The sequence below is a fragment of the Calonectris borealis genome, unplaced genomic scaffold, assembly GCF_964195595.1.
Source record: "Calonectris borealis unplaced genomic scaffold, bCalBor7.hap1.2 HAP1_SCAFFOLD_150, whole genome shotgun sequence".
NCBI lineage: Eukaryota > Metazoa > Chordata > Aves > Procellariiformes > Procellariidae > Calonectris > Calonectris borealis.
In genome coordinates this window covers 4712-20937 of record NW_027441536.1, presented here as the reverse complement: position 1 = coordinate 20937, position 16226 = coordinate 4712, and the positions used below count along the sequence as shown (strand labels likewise).

Here is a 16226-nt window from a genome sequence, read left to right as displayed (position 1 = left end):
CGTACTCTTCTACGCCTAGCTCCATGTCTACAACACAGATCTGAAGGTAGTTGTCACAACAGCAACTACAGAAGAACAGCTCTGTGAGGCCCCCAACACAAGTCACAGCTACCGATGGTGGCCGAATCGCATTATGGCTTCCCACCCCACTTAATGCCCAGCGCCGCTTGCCCTCCCGGTCCCGCCGCATGCTGGCGGCATGGGCCCCAGCCTGACTCACGCTACGTGGGGATGACCCACAAAGAGCAGAGCGCGGCTCCCACAGGCCACGGCCGACGCAGGGTGGTCTGCGACGCCGCCAGCCGGGCGGTGCCCGAGGCCCCGCGCCCGCCGCCCCCACGCACCTTCTTTGGTCTGGGCGTTGGTGATCTGCAGGTCGCAGCTGGCCGCCTTCAGCTCCTCGCAGCCCATGATCTGGTGCTTGAGGTCACACAGGGAGATGTGGAGGCCGTTGAAGGTGACCATGTCATGGTTCAGCTTGGAGGCGAACTTGTAGTGGACGCACGACGTGGTTGGGGCCAGGAGGTGCCTGCTCCGTGATGGCGTCTACCGCGGCAGACAGCGTCGCGGCCGCTGTGCCAGGTGAGGGCCCGCGGCGGTTCCTCCTCCACCGAGGAGGCCAGGGCAAGCAGCGCAGGCTGAGCTCGAGCGGGCCGGCGGCGCTCAGAGGCTGCGGCGCTCCGCCATGGCCTTCCTGGCCGACAACCGTACGGGCCGCTGCGAGCGTGTCACTGTGCACACGCAACGGCACACTGCACCCACCCCCCGCACCTCACGTGACCCAGCGCATTATGACAAAAGGCCCGCGTCATGTGGGCGTGGCGGCCCCGCGCTCTTCATCCTAACACCAAGCGCCCCCGAGGGGGGGGGGGGGGGCCGTCAGCCCCGGGCCTGTCACCACCCCGGGCCGCTGGTCTCCCTGCTGTCCCCTGGCCTGTCACCACCCGGTGTCCTGCCACCCCCCAGGCCTGTCACTGCCTGGTGTCCCTCCTGTCACCCCCCAGGCCTGTCCCTGCCCAGTGTCCCTCCTGTCACCCCCCTAGGCTGTCACCACCTGATGTCCCTCCTGTCACCCCCCAGGCCTGTCACTGCCCGGTGTCCCTCCTGTCACCGCCCGGGCCCATCACCGCCTGGTGTCCTGTCACCCCCCAGGCTGTCACCACCTGATGTCCCTCCTGTCACCCCCCAGGCTGTCACCACCTGATGTCCCTCCTGTCACCCCCCAGGCCTGTCACTGCCCGGTGTCCCTCCTGTCACCCCCCGGGCCCATCACCGCCTGGTGTCCTGTCACCCCCCAGGCTGTCACCACCTGGTGTCCCTCCTGTCACCCCCCAGACGGTCACCACCTGGTGTCCCCTCCTGTCAGCAGCCAGCCAGGGCAAGACAGCCTGGGGCAGATGCAGCGGGCTTGGCCGTGTGGCGCTCGGCTGCCCGCGGTGCAGGGCCGGCAAAGGGAGGGGACATCTCAGGGTGCTTGAGTGTATCTTGTGGCATTCATGGAAAGTTCAGTCAAAGAAGCCAATGACCATTTATGTTTATGGCCACAGACCAGTCCCCTGCCCCCATTTTTTAACTCCTCCCTCTCTGCCTTTAGCCCATCACTATTTTTTGCTTTCTCTTTCTCTGTCTCTCTCCCTGTCTGTAGTTTCTAATTCCTCCCTGTCTGTCCTATAGCCTGCTGCTATTTTTTCCTTTCTCTCCATCTCTTTCTCCTGCTCCCTCTCCTTCTCTTTTTTCTATCGCCGTGTCCTGCTTCCTGGCCTTATCTTAATGTTAGGGTTAGGGGCTAGGGTTAGGGTTAGGCTTAGGGTATCGTTAGGGTTAGGGTTAGGGTCGGGGTTAGGATTATGGTTCGGGTTTAGGCTTAGGGATAGGCTTAGGGTTTCGTTTTAGGGTTAGGCTTAGGGCTTAGAAGTAAAACTGTCCCAAGCACTTACGCCTCCATCAAGGACCACATGCCCTGAGGCTTGTGATGACTGTTGGATGGCTTTCCCGCCCCCCGATGGAAACACCTCTCAGTTCTCTGTGCTCACACCAGGGAAGGAAAGGCAATACACCCCCATATCTAAAGGCATGGCACTCCAAGCAAAGGTAACGTTTCGTTTCTTTAGATGAACTGCCTGGCCAGTTACAACACCTGCTTATACTGACTTCATCCACCCTTACCCGCAAAACATTGTGACAGGCTGAGTCAGCGTGGAGAGTCAGGTGAACTTTGACGCCCACACTGCTACCATAGGACTGGATTTTTAACCTATTTACATTTATCCGTCGCTTTGAAGCTGCCCAAGGGTCAGCATGCCCTTGCTACTGGAGGTTCTTGCTCTGTGCAGGCACTAAGGAAGACATTTCTGGTGACAGATTATTTCTAACGGGTAAAGCACAGCAGAACACACTGTTCATGAGCTGCTGAGAATCGTCCCCCAGGCATAGCAGGAACAACGGCAAAGCTTGTATATTTAAGATGCATTTGAGTTACCTTACCATTAAAATACACCACCACCAGACAGTGCTCTAGGCGGAAGGCTGACATCAGTGTACAAGGACAGTCCCTTCTGGACATCTCGCTCCTGGGTAGAAATCCTAGAGACTTCCTTTAAGGACAGAAATCCAAAGAGCTACAATAAGCCTTTTAAATTCAGCACAGCAAACAAAAAGCAAACAAACAAAAAATGACAGGAAACCCCTGAGGCACTGATGAGGAACACAAGGTCTCCCCTTGAGTCCACTACCCCTCACAAGACTTACTCAAAATTACTCAGTTGCTTACTCAAAAGCAATAACCAACAAGCCATGTACCCTTGGGGAAGCCCTTGTCCTTCTGTGCCGCTGGTGGCATCCCACCATTACTCTGGGAGTCCACACAAATTCAGAAGTACACTTAGTCCTCCGGCAGTCATTACCTATGGACCCGAACTCCTCCCACACCCCAGAAGTGGCTGTCGGTCGTCTGGCAGTCATTCTCCACAAACTGCAAGCCCTCCATACCTAACCACCTCCCTAGTGACTCAGTGGAAATGAGCTGGACCACAACAGAAGTGACACTGCCCGGCCCGGTCACACAGATTAGACCACAAATGGTGGTTACAAGACAGAAAATGCAACACAAACCACAAGGACAGCAAAAAAACAAGCAGAAGACACATCACACAAAAACCAAAGACCCCTATCCAAACCCTAAAAATGCAAGCAAGCTACAAAAGGACTTTCCAAAAAAAAGACCACCCAGAACACAACATAAGGCAAAACCAACCTAACCCCAGGAACCCAGCGCTTGCAAACCCAGATCCTGACCATAACAATAACATGCTTTAATCCTAAGTCGCGTAAACTCCCATAACCCTCAAACCCCATAACCCTAGCAGGCTGGAACCCTAGCGCCCCATATCCCTAGCACATTGTAGCCCCAAGATATCAAAACATTGAACACAAACTCCCTGGAGGTCTCTCTCTTCAGGTGGCCCCAGATCTCAGACACCACAACTCTGAAGTGGGGGTGCCCACCGTGCCCAAGTGGAAGATCCACCAGGACAGCACCAGCATCCATCTTCACATCATCCGTCACGCCCTGAAAAAGTGCCCAGGCTGGACACTCCTGGGGAGAAAGGCGGAGGCACTCGGAGACTTTGAACCGGCCAGCCATGGCCACAGGGCTTCAGCTCATCATGTCTGTGTCAGAGCCACCAGGCAGATGACCCCGTCCCCCCTGCGAAGACCCCTTGGGGTAGCCGTACCCAGCACCAGCTGGCTGGATACGGCCTTTGCTCTATGGGGAGGTGCTCCCTGGGAGCAGGGTCTCTCACGGGGGAACTCACAGCTCACCTGGGCTGCTCTGCGGCCACCGGACGCCTTTGCTGTCAGGGGGCTCTCAGCACCTCTCTGCCAACGGCTGTCACCTCCCTGCAGGACGCTCTCCAGCGCACTGTCCGTCTCCACTGGGTCTCCCTGGGGACAAAGATCGGAAGGGAGGGATGGGGTTTGCTCTGTCCCCGTTCCCAGGGTGCTTCAGGAGAGACCTGCCACCCCCAAATGAGCTGTCTGACGTGGACACCACAGACGAGCTGCAGACGTGGGTCAGCACGGTGGCGGGGAGTGGGCAAGATGTCCTGCGGAGCCCCCGGCGCGGGCGGAAAGCAGAGCTGGAGACAACGGGGAGAAGCCCCAGGCAGCCGGCAGCTGGCGGTGGGGCCTGGCAGGGAGCAGCGCCCGCAGAAATGCCCGGCTCCTGGAGCCTCAGCCCCAGGGCTGCAGCCTCGGCACCTCCTGGGGCTTCGCTGGGAAAAACCAGGCAGGGGTGACCCTGACAGCCCGCACACGTACCTGGCCCCGGGATCTGGCAGCCTGTCCCTGTGCCCATCGCTGCCACGGGATCCAGGAAGCAGCGCCCCAGCCCTGGCGTGGCCCTGAGCCGCCTCTCAGGCCAGGCAGCAGGAAGCCGCGCCCCATGGCATGCTGGGAGCTGTAGGCCGGGGGCACGGGCTGCGGCGCGGCCATGTTGGTTCCCGGGGCATGCCGGGAGCTGTAGGCCTGGGGCACGGGGCTGCTGGGCAGCCATGTTGGTCTTGGGAGGTGCGGGCTCTGCTCCAGCTGCGGCCCAGCTGAGGTGAGGACAGGCACGCAGGTGGATCTACCGAAGAGGAAGGGAGGAGAGGACAGACGGACAGAGAAAGAAGTGCTTGAACTGTAACATTTGCCTGGCAGTGCAGAGAGCGGGAGCTGCGGTGAGTCCCAGCCCCTCGGGGCCGTGTCACCCCTCTTCTGCATCGCAGTCCCTCCCAGCCCCCCCCCTCCCATTTCCCTCTGTGTCATTTTTTTCACTTCCCCATACCTCTCTTCTTCTGTTGCTGTGTTCTGCTCCCCGTCCTCTCTTCTCCAAGTCCCTCTTTCCCTGTCGCTCTACCTGCCCCTGTCTTTTTCTTGCTGCCCCTCCCTCCTGCTCCCTGTCCCTCTTTTTGCCTTCCTCTGTCTCTGCCCTGCAGCACATTGCTGTTGTTTCTTCTCTGTCTCTTTGTCCTGGTCTGCATCCCGCTCTGTTTTTCACAGTCTCTCTGGCCTGTTCCCTGTCGTGATTTGTCTCTCTCTGCCTGTATGTCCCGCTCCCTGTCCTTGTCTTCCCTTCTCCCTCCTTCTGCTTCTCTCTCTCTCTGCCTCCCCCCCCGCCCTGCTCACTGTCACTGCGGTTTTCCATGCTGTATCCCACTGTCCCTGTCCTTCTTCCTGTTCATCTCTCTTCTGTCTCTCTCTGCTGCTCCCTGACCCATCCCCTCCCTGCTTCCTCCATCTCTCTGCAGGGCTTCTGAGACCTCTCTTTCTTTCCCCATCCCTCTGTGCTGCTCACTGTCCCTGTTTCTCTCTTTCTCTTTGTTGTTATTCTTGTCTGTCACTCTGTCCTTCTCCCTGCCCCTATTCCTTTTTCCTCCCTCTCCTTTCTTCTGCCCACCGCAGGTTTTCTTGCGATCTCTATCCTGCCCCTAGCCCTTAGTTCTCTCTCTCTTCCTGCCTCCGGCTCCCTCTTTCTGCCTCTCTTCCTCTTTTCCTGCTGCTTCTTTCTCCATCTTTGTCCAGATCCCTGTCCTCTTTTTTCTCTTGCTGTCCTTTTGTCCTTTTTCTCTTTTCTCTCTTTCTCTCTGTCCCATTCCCTGCCCCACCCTTTCTCACTAAACCCCCCTGTCCAGCTGGCTGTGCCTTCTTTCCTCTCTCTCTCGCTCTCTAGTTCTCCTTTCTTCGTCTCTCTGTCCCACTGCCCATCACAGCTGGTTTTGTCCTCCAGTGGTGTCCTGCCCCCTCTTCCTTTTTTCTCTCGCTGTCATTCTGGCCTCTTCTTTTAAATTCCTCCATCTCGGTCCTGCACCCGTCACTGTTTTTTTCCTCCCCTGTCCCTTTGTCTTGCTCCCTGTTCCCCGTTCCTGTCTCTCCTTCCCTTTGTTCTGCCGCCCATCTCTGTTCCCCTTCTTGCTCCATCTCTCTGCCCTGCTCCCTGGCCCTCTAAGTCTCTCTCTGCTTCTCTCTCCCGCTCCCTGTCTCTCCCCCACCCTATTTTTCTGTCCTACTCCCTTTTCAGGTTCCCCCCGCCCTCACTTTGTCCTGCTCCCTGCCGCGGCTATTTCTCACTCCATCTCTGTCCTGCAGCCCAGTGCTGTTTTTTCCTTCCATCTCTCTGTCCTGCTGCCCAGCCCAGGCTCTTTTACCTCCTTCTGTGTCCTGCTCCCCGTCCCTTAGTTTTGCCTGTCTTTCCCTTTGTCCTGCCTCCGTGTGCCTTTCTTCTCTCTCTGTATCGCCCTGTCCTGCTCCCTGTCCTTGCCTTTCCCTGACAATCTGTGTCCTACTCCCTTTCCTTGTCTTTCCCTCTCTGCCCCCATCCTTCTTCCTACCTTTCTTTTTCTTCTCTCTCCCCCTCTGTTCCTGCAGCTTCTTCTTCTACCTCTGTCCTGCTCCCTGCCCCTTTTTTCCTCTCGCTGTCCCTCTGCCCTGCTTCCTGTCCCCATCGTTTCTGTCTTTATTTCTCTGTCCCGCTGCCTGTCCCATCGTTTCTTGTTGTACTCCCCTGCCCCGTCCAGCTGGCTCTCCCTTTTATTTGTTCTCTCTTCCTCTTTTCTGCTTCTCGGTCCTCTTTTCCTCTTCCCCTGTCTCTGTCCTCCAGCCCGTTGCTGGCTTTTTCCCCCCTTCTTGGTCTCCATCAGGATCTGACCCTCTCTTTATTTCTCAGTCCCTTTGTCCTGCTCCCTGTCCTTCCTTCTCTTTCTCCATCTGGACGTCCTGCTCCCTGTCCCTGTCTTTCCCTAGCCCCCCCTTCCTTCTTCCTCTCCTTCCCCACGCCCATCTCTGCCTCTCTGTCCTGCTCCTTGACCCTACTTTTTCTTCCTCCATCTCTCTGCAGGGCTCCTCATCCCTATTTCTCTTGATTTCTCCAGCTCTCTAGCCTTTTCCCCATACCTTTCTTTCTCTCTCAGCTCCTCTATCTTTTCTCTCATCATATTTTTCTCTTTCTAGTCCACTGTCCTTCTCCCCGTCAACTGAAGCTGAGTGACCAGGTGTCCCTGGGCTCTGGTATTTCCTTAGCATTGCCCTAGGGAAGATCTGTGGTTTTAGGGCTAGGGATCATTTAGGAGCTGGTCTCCTTACGTAGGCAGCGGAGCTAGGCATAGTTAAAGCAGAGGTTGTTCTCAGCTGGTGCTCTGTGCGTCCTGTTGAAAGAGCAGGCTGTGGGCCTTATTTTGAAGGAAGGTTTCTTGTTCTGCGCTTATTGCTCCTCGGGACGCTGCACAGAAGTGGTGGTGGGGTCTGGAGAGACAGATGGGACCTGCTGTGATTCCTAGTAAATGTGAACTTGAACGAGACCAGACTGACTGCATATGGTTTTCTTCTCAGCTCCAATTCCAACCTACGTGCTCGGCGCTAATGAAAAAAGAGACCCTGAGCTGCAAATGAGCAGACAACGTCACTCACTTAGGTCACCGTGCAGTTGGTCTGTGATAAGGGATGTGTACTTCCATGATGGTGCTTTCGTGAACGTTCTCTGGTCTTGCCGCTTCAAAGCCCTCCCTTTTTCCAGAAATTTTAAGATGGCATTTCTTATTCTGGGGTTCAGGCTGGAGTTGGACTTAATGTTGAACAGCTGATATCATGGGCTCCGTAAAATGTGAGAGAGAACCCTGCTTTGTTGTTGTTGTTGTTGTTTTCTAACACGCCCTAAACTTTGCTAAGCAAAGGGAGGAGTGGTTGCAAGAGTCTGTTCTTTGAGAGTGACGTATTCCTGTAGCGTGCCTGTCTTTGTATGGTGAAGGTTTCCTACCTGCAGTATGATTTTGCTGAGCTGTGAGGCTGTATTGGCGTAGCAAAGGTAAGAAGTGGCGTCTTTAAAGGTCATGCAACTGTAGCAAAACTAGCGGGAGAAGCTAGTTCCTTCCCTGACAAAACTAGTAGCAAGTAAAAGCATTTGCAATTGGCTTTTTTATGCAATGTTCACACAGAGCTTTTGGTATTGATTGATTTTTGGGAAGCAAGACAGCAGTGAGGAAAGAAAACTGGGGCTTCTTCACCGTAGGCGGGGTTCAAGCCTTTGCGCTAGAACAGGTCTTCACTACAGTTTACAAAAAGAGAAGATGAGCTGTCTGTAAGGAAAGTTTCAGTAGAAGTAAGGCTAGATTTGCAGAATTTGGTCCTCTGTATCTGTTGCAAATAAGAGATGACTTGGCAGTGTTTACATCTGAAGTGCATGCCGGTGTGTTAATGCAGGCCGTCGAGGTCTTTTCAGGGGTACTTCTGGACTGCAGGTTGCGTGCGTGGGGGGCACCATGTCCCAGGATGAGCCAGTTTTAGCTCAGAGGATATGACAGAATGGCAACCATCTTTGTGGTGGACCCCTGTCATGGTTTAACCCCAGTCGGCAACTAAGCACCACACAGCCGCTCACTCGCCCTCCCCCCAGCAATGGGATGGGGGAGAGAATCAGAAGAGCAAAAGCAAGAAAACTCACGGGTAGAGATAAGAAGAGTTTAATACTTGAAATAAAATAATAATAGCAATAATAGTAATACTAGTAACAGTAATAATAGTAATACCAATAATACCATAATATTACCAATAATAACACCAATAATAACACCAACAATAATAATAACAATAATTATAATAATAATAATAATAATAATAATAATTTGTAATTAAAACAACGAGAGAGAGAAAGACAACTAGAGAGAGGATCAAGAATAAGAACCCCAATCCTAACACTAACACCAAACCCTCACCCTAACTCGAACCCTTAACGCTACCCGTAAACCCTATGCATAATACTAAGACCTCACCCTTACCCTAAGCCTAACACCGAAACCTAACCCTAAACCTGAACCCCAACCCTAACCCGAACCCTAACCCAAATGCTAACCCTAACCGTAAACCTAACCCTAACTCTAACCCTAACCCTATCCCTAACCCTAAACCCGAACCATCCTAAACCCAACCGTAAAACTAATGCTAACGCTAAGCCTAACCCTACCCTAAACATAACCCTAACCTTAACCCTAAACCTAACCCCTAACCATAACCCTAACGTTAACCCCTAACCCTAATGCTAACCCTAACCCCGAACTCTAGCCCTAATCCTGAACCCTAACCCTAACCCTGAACCCCAACCTAACCCTAACCCCTAAACCTAACCCTAATGCTACCCGTAAACCCTACGCATAACACTACGACCTCACCCTAATACTAACTCTAATCCCAATACCGAACCCTAACTCTAACCCTGAACCCCAATCCTAACCCTAAACCCTAACCCTAAACTTAACCCTAACACTAACCCTAAAACTAACCCTAATGCTACCCGGAAACCCTAAGCGTAACATTAAGACCTCACCCTAAACCTAACACTGGACCCTAACTCTAACCCTTAACTCCAGTCCTAAGCCTAACTCTAACTTTAACCCTAACCCTAACACTTAACCCCAAATCGAACACTTAACCCTAACCCTAACCTAACCTTAAGCCTAACCTGAATCATAAAGCTCTAACCCTAATGTTAACCCTAACCCCAAACCCTAACCCTAATCCCAAACCCTAACCCTAACCCTGAACCCCAACCCTAACCTTAACGTAATGACCCTAACCCTAACTCTAACCCTAACCCTAATGCTACCCGTAAACCCTAACTGTAACACTAAGACCTCACCCTTATACTAACGCTTACCCCACTACCGAACCCTATCTCTAACCCTGAACCCAATCCTAAACCCTAACCCTAACCTTAACGCTAACACTAACCCTAAACCTAACCCTAACGCTACCTGTAAACCATAATCCTAACATTAAGACCTCACCCTAACCCTAACACTGAATCCTAACTCTAACCCTTAACTCTAATCCTAACCCTAACTCTAACCTTAACCCTAACCCTACCCCTAAACCTAACACTTAACCCTAACCCTAAGCCTAACACTTAACCCTAAACCGAACACTTAACCCTAACCTTAACCTAACCTTAAGCCTAACCTGAATCATAAAGCTAACCCTAGCCCTAACCCTAACCCTAAGGCGAAACCTCACCCTAAAACAAAATCCTAACGCTAACCCTAACCCCAAACCGTGACCCTAACCCTAACATCAAACCGTAACACTAACACTTTGGCATAACCCTAACGTTAAACCTAAACGGAACCATAAAACTAACCCTCACATAACACCGAACCCCTAATTCTAACCGTAACCCTAATGCTAACTCAATCTCAAACCGTAATCTTAAGACACCGCCATAACACTACCCCTACCCCTACCCCTACCCCTAACCGTAAAACTAAACCCTAACCCTATCCCCTACCCCAAACCCTAACCCTAACGCTAAGCCTATCCCTAACTGTAACCCTACGCCCTAACCCTAACGCTAACCCTAACCCTAAAACGAAACCATAACCCTATCCCTAACACTAAACCGGAACCATAATCCTAACCCCAACGATAACCCTAGGCCTAACCCTAACCCCAACCATAACCCTAACCTTAACCCCAACCATAACCCTAACCTTAACCCCTAATCCTAATTTTAAGCCCTAACCCTGACGCTAATCCTAACCCCGACCCCTAACCGTAATCCCGAACCCTAACCCTAACCCTGAACCCCAACCTGAACCCTAATGACCCTAACCCTAACTCTAACCCTACCCCAAACCTAATACCGTAACCATAACACCTCACCCTAAACTTAATGCGAAACCTAATCCTAAAATTAAACCGCAACTCTAAACCTAAACCCTAACCCTAAAAATTAATGCTACCCCTAACCCAAACTGAAATCCTAACCCATAAGCGTAAACCCAATGTAACCCCTAACCATAACACTAAGCCCTAACCCTAACGCTATCACAAACCTAATACTTCACCCTAAGACCTCACCCTAACTCTAACGCGAAACCTAACCCTAAAACTAAACTGCAACCCTAACCCTAAACCTAATCCTAATACTTAATGCTAACCCTAACCCAAACTGAAATCCTAACCCATAAGCATAAACCGAACCATAACCCCTAACCATAACACTAATCCCTAACCCTAACCCTAACCCTAACCCCTAACACTAATCCCTAACCCTAAACCTAACCCTAACCCTAACCCTAACCAAACCCCTAACCATAACTCTGATAAGCCCTAACCCTAATGCTAACCCTAATCCCAAACCCTAACCTGTATCCCAAACGCTAACCCTAACTCTGAACCCCAGCCCTAACTCTAACCTTAACCCTAACCCTAACCCTAACCCTAATGATAAGCCCTAACCCTAATGCTAACCCTAACCCCAAACCCTAACCCGTATCCCAAACTCTAACCCTAACCCTGAACCCCAGCCCTAACTCTAACCTTAACCCTAACCCTAACCCTAACCCTAATGATAAGCCCTAACCCTAATGCTAACCCTAACCCCAAACCCTAACCCATATCCCAAACTCTAACCCTTACCCTGAACCCCAGCCCTAACTCTAACCTTAAACCTAACACTAACCTTTACCCTAACCCTAACCTTAAAACTAAACCCTATCCCTAACCCTAACCCTAAACCTAACCCTCACCGTAACACTAAGCCCTAACCCTAACCCTAACCCTAAACTTAATCACAAACACTATAACTGATGTAAATGAGCAATATCAGGGCAGCAAGTCAGGTTCTTTAAATCCTTGCTTTCTCTCTTCCCTTCTCTCTTCTTGCTTTCTCTCTTCCGTTCGAGGAGATTTCCATTCGAGGAAGCTTTAGCTAGTTTTATTATATTGTCTGTCTTAGGAGGAACAGCCACTTCTACTTTCCGCTTTGTCTTGTCAATTTTTGCTTTTGGCTTATCCTTCTCTTTTTTCTCCTTTTCAGACATCGGCTTGAAAACCATAGAATCTCCTTCCATAGGCTCATCTCTCTCAGGGGTGGCATCATCTCTGCTTGGGCCATGAACAGGGAGTCCATTTTAACGTCTTCTGCTGGAACTGGCTCTCTTGGTTTTCTCGCACCTGCTAACAACTCAGTATTGGGAAATCCTTCATCCTCATCCCTTTTTCTTCTCTTTTTATGCTTATTTCCTTGGCCATCTCCCAGTGGATTTTTCACCTCCTTCTCTTTTGATTTGGTAGGATCCTTGATGCCATGGCTCTCTCTTTCAGAAGGTTTTTCAGGGTAATTTCCAGCTATATTGTGATTTTGGTGGCTCTGCCAAGCAGGATAATCCTCCCTACGTCCCCGAGCATATGGTGAATTCTCTTGTCTGGTCCCAGGTGGACCAAACCTACCTGGAGAAAAGTTCTCTCTGTTTACTGGAGGGTGAGGTTGAGTGCCAACAGCATAGCCCTTGTAAAACTTTCCATGCCATTCTCTGTAGTTCCTTTCCCATTCCCGGTACCTTGTCTTTTCAAATGGATCTCTACAGTCAAGTGATCTGCCATAGTAAGCTTTCAGATCATATGGTGGAACTTCTCTGTATCTGTTAAAATACTCCCTTCCTCCTTCCCCTTGAGGTATAGTCTGTTTAGTGGGAGACTGGCCTCTAAATACTGGAGACCTTGACCGTGAATGGCATCTTCTGTATGGGGGTGACCTTGACCTTGAACGCTGATAACCGTGTGACCTTGACCTAGAACGATAGTTACGCCTCTTCCCTTTGCCTCTTCTTGGATACGGCAGCAATCGCGAGTAGGAACGAGAATGGGAAGGACTAAATGAGCGAGAGTAGGAGCGAGTGCGGGAAGAACCTGATCTTGATGTGGAGCAGGTAGACGAACTTGTAGAGTAAGGTGAAGCACTATAAGGAGACTCGGACCTGAAAAAAACCACAACACACAAAAAAAGAAATGAAGTTAATTCAAAACAGTCATTCTCCCCATTTTTTTTCCTCCCAAATTTGGTTTGGGTTTTTTCTCCTCTCCATACGCTTATGTCAAAGCTTCTTTCAGCTGCTGACATAATGCTACTGCAAATTGAGGAATTTGATAACATTTTTCAATTCCATTTGTCTTGTTTTAGTTATGCATGCTTACTATCTGCAACGAAAAATTCTATTGGAAAAAACACTGTCATTTTTCCTTATGTCAGATGCACTTTAGTGTAACTGCAGTCCGATATGCTGTTGAAATACAAACGTGAAAAACAAGGCAACTTCATTGAGCCAAATACTTCCTCCTCTTTAAGTCTCCGTTGTTCTCTGTAAAACTCCTCCCTAGATAAGGGAGGCCAATGGCATCCTGCCAACTTAAGCATTTTTCTCCCTGCTTTCTGTTCATTAGAGACTACGCCCATTTCCTGATCCTCATACTTGCCTTCCACATCCTCACCCCCAACAGTTCATTCAGTCTTCTCTCCTTATACTCAGCTTTGCACCTGTGGATGGAGGCTGCCCACACTTGAAAGAGACTCCCATCTCCCGTGGGCCAAGTGCCCACTGCTCCTCTGCCACTCCTTGATACACTTAATACATCACACTTCTGATCTTCCAAGTACTGCACAGATATTAACTAATCTTCTCTGGAACTTCTTTTAACTTCTTCCACATACGCTTCCTATGTTGTTGCCTCATCATGAGGTATTTGGCCTGGTCCTGTCCCTGAATTGTTGTTTTCTTGCTGACTGAATTGGAGATATCAGATCCTGGTTTTTCTTTTGATTTACCTTTAAGATTTTATAAAGACAATGCACTCTTACAATCTGTCTATAACAAACATATAGCGAAAGGAAGGACTAGCTTGACGCTGCAGTAATAGGTAAAACAGACTCCTCTCTCTCCAACTGAGAGAAAGCGTCTTGGCTATGTGAGATGACTAAATTGAAGAAATTCAAAATTGTCATAAAAGAACAGTGTTGACTTTTCCAACCATTTGCTCATGCAGTATCAACTAAGTTGTTAAAAAAAGAATGTTGGAGGCTGATTCGTATTGGGAAATCAATTTCTTCAGCCCTATTCAGCCAGTAATGGAAAAGGTGGCTTTCCATCTGATCCTTTAATTATCTTTAATTTTTATAGGCAATTATGGTTTCCTCAAAAAGCGTTCATTTCTCAGAGTCCTGTTTTCAGTCATGTACCGGAGTTTTATTTTAAATAACCTTAGTGGAAGCACAGATGCCCTTTGTAAAAGCCAATTCAAATGAAGCCATTTAAAAATTAATTACCACTTGGATTCTCCACAACTATCTGTGCATACTTGCTTCATTATAAATCAGCTGTTGTATAAGTTATGCGTTATACAGCCTCTTTTAACAGGTGACAAGGAGTCATCTACTGAATTTCTGTAGAATACTTACACTTCCCAGCCTGGTCTGCCACCTGCTGAGCGAACTGGACTGGCTCTCATTGGATGACCTTTTGGAGTGGGGAGAGGAAAAAGAAAGAAATCCCATTCAGTTCCTCTGAAGGTAATTTTTTTAAAGAAATTCTGAAGTTACAGTTACTTACCAGTTGTGGGTATTGCTTGTCCTTGGGGGCCCAGAAGACTTGGTAATGCTGGTTGTCTTTGTACGGGAACCTGATAGACATCTCAAAAAACCATTAGTAGGCTTGAGTTCTGAAGGTTTTAACCAACTCTCCCGTGGAGAAGAATGTGGATTAAATGCCTAACTATCCGTTTGTTGCAGACCACAGTAAGTCACCAGAGTTGGCTATATCATTTTCTATGAGAGAAATGAATCCCACCTCTCCTTTGCCAGAGGGTAAATGTAAATTGCAGGCTCAGGATAAAGTTCGTCTCCGAGTAACTACATTTTATAAATGGAAGAAGTCTGTTTGCTACAAAACGAGATCCATGACAGAAACACAGAAGTGCTACCAAGTGCATTTTAAAACAGCCACTCCTGTCAGCACACAGCAGTATTTTCTTAGTTTATAGCAAGACGAAAACTTCAGTCTGTTTCACACATGGGATTTGATAAAAGTCAGAGGGGGCGGAAATCTCAGTCCCAACAGCTACTTGTTAAATTTTGCAAGAAGCCTTTGAAACATAAACCAAAAGCAAAAGGAGCTTTCAGAGAGAACGACTCCACTGCAAACACTACTGAAATGTTTTGCAGAAATACAGATTCTTAGCATACCACACGTTTAACCAACTTCCAGGGGCACGAACAGCAGGACCACCCTATTTTAATATTCGAAAGTATCCCAGATTCTATGGTTAAGCACAATGACAGTGCTTCCTGCCCCGTAATTACAGATGCTGGCCAACTTGGTTGCATAGCCACTCAGACATGCACGCGTGGTTTCTCTCGCTCACTTTTTGGCCAGTCCAATTAATTCCACACTTACGCATTAATAGTTGGTATTGCGTATTTTCCAGTGTTTGTCAGCATAGCACCCTTTGTATTGGGGTCTTTCACCTCCATCATGAAACTCCTTGGAATTCCTGTGCTCTTTAATTCTGGGAACAGGCTCAACATTTTTGTCCTGTTAAGAAAAGAAATGCAGACATATCTCCTTTTAAGACCCACACTTAAAATGACATTTCAATGATTATTTTAAGCAGCAAAAGCCTTTAATCCTCTCCTTTTACCCAGCATAAGGGTTGCTCGACTAAAATACTTATTTTCCTAAATGAATATAGCCAGGACGTTCCAAAGGCTTGAGCAGTGTTTTGAACTCATTCCATTCTTTGGCTTAAGTTCAGGTTCTTTAAGGGTGAAATATCCCTTAGCTCACCATCCCCTCAGAAAAGAGATACAAACCCGCTCCTCCTCCAAAGCGCAATTCAGAGCACAAATATTCAATAGATGGGGTCAACAGAAACATCTTGGTTTTACATGAAATACTAAAAACTGTGAACTGTCATTAAACAGAGTTAAAACCAGAAACATTTCCAGTAATATTGAAATATATAAAAATATGCATGAAAGTTCACAGAGCAAGATCTGTGGACATACTTAATGTCTATGACCTACAAAAAAGAAAAGTTTACATTTATAATGCCAGGTTTCCCTTGGATTTTGAAGGGCTTTGCAACATTGCCCTATGAACCTCTGTCTTTCACCCCAAGAGAAACAATTCTTAATATGAGTATTCATGGATTTGTTACGTAACTGCCAAGGTAAAAAACTGAAAAGCTAAGGAACACCAGAAGTCCCCCACAGTCTTACCCCATTTGTTGGGCAGTTCTTTATACAGTCGCCAGGTTTTCCGCAACGAAAGCAAGCAGATGATGGTGGAGGTGGACCCCAGGGTTTCTTCATGTAACTAAAAGGGTTTGGGGCAAAGAAGAAAAAGGTATGCACGTGTCTCTCTCGT

At 49.1% G+C, this 16226-nt stretch overlaps 1 long non-coding RNA gene across 1 annotated transcript in view; it reads right to left on the bottom strand.

Annotated features, from left to right (window-relative positions):
• Positions 1-15392, bottom strand: part of LOC142077087 (uncharacterized) — a 35131-nt gene extending 19739 nt beyond the window's left edge. Inside the window, exon 1 of the long non-coding RNA XR_012671540.1 lies at positions 15255-15392. This is a non-coding gene — a long non-coding RNA (uncharacterized LOC142077087). The remainder of the gene's footprint in view (positions 1-15254) is intronic.
• Positions 15393-16226: the final 834 nt, after the last annotated feature.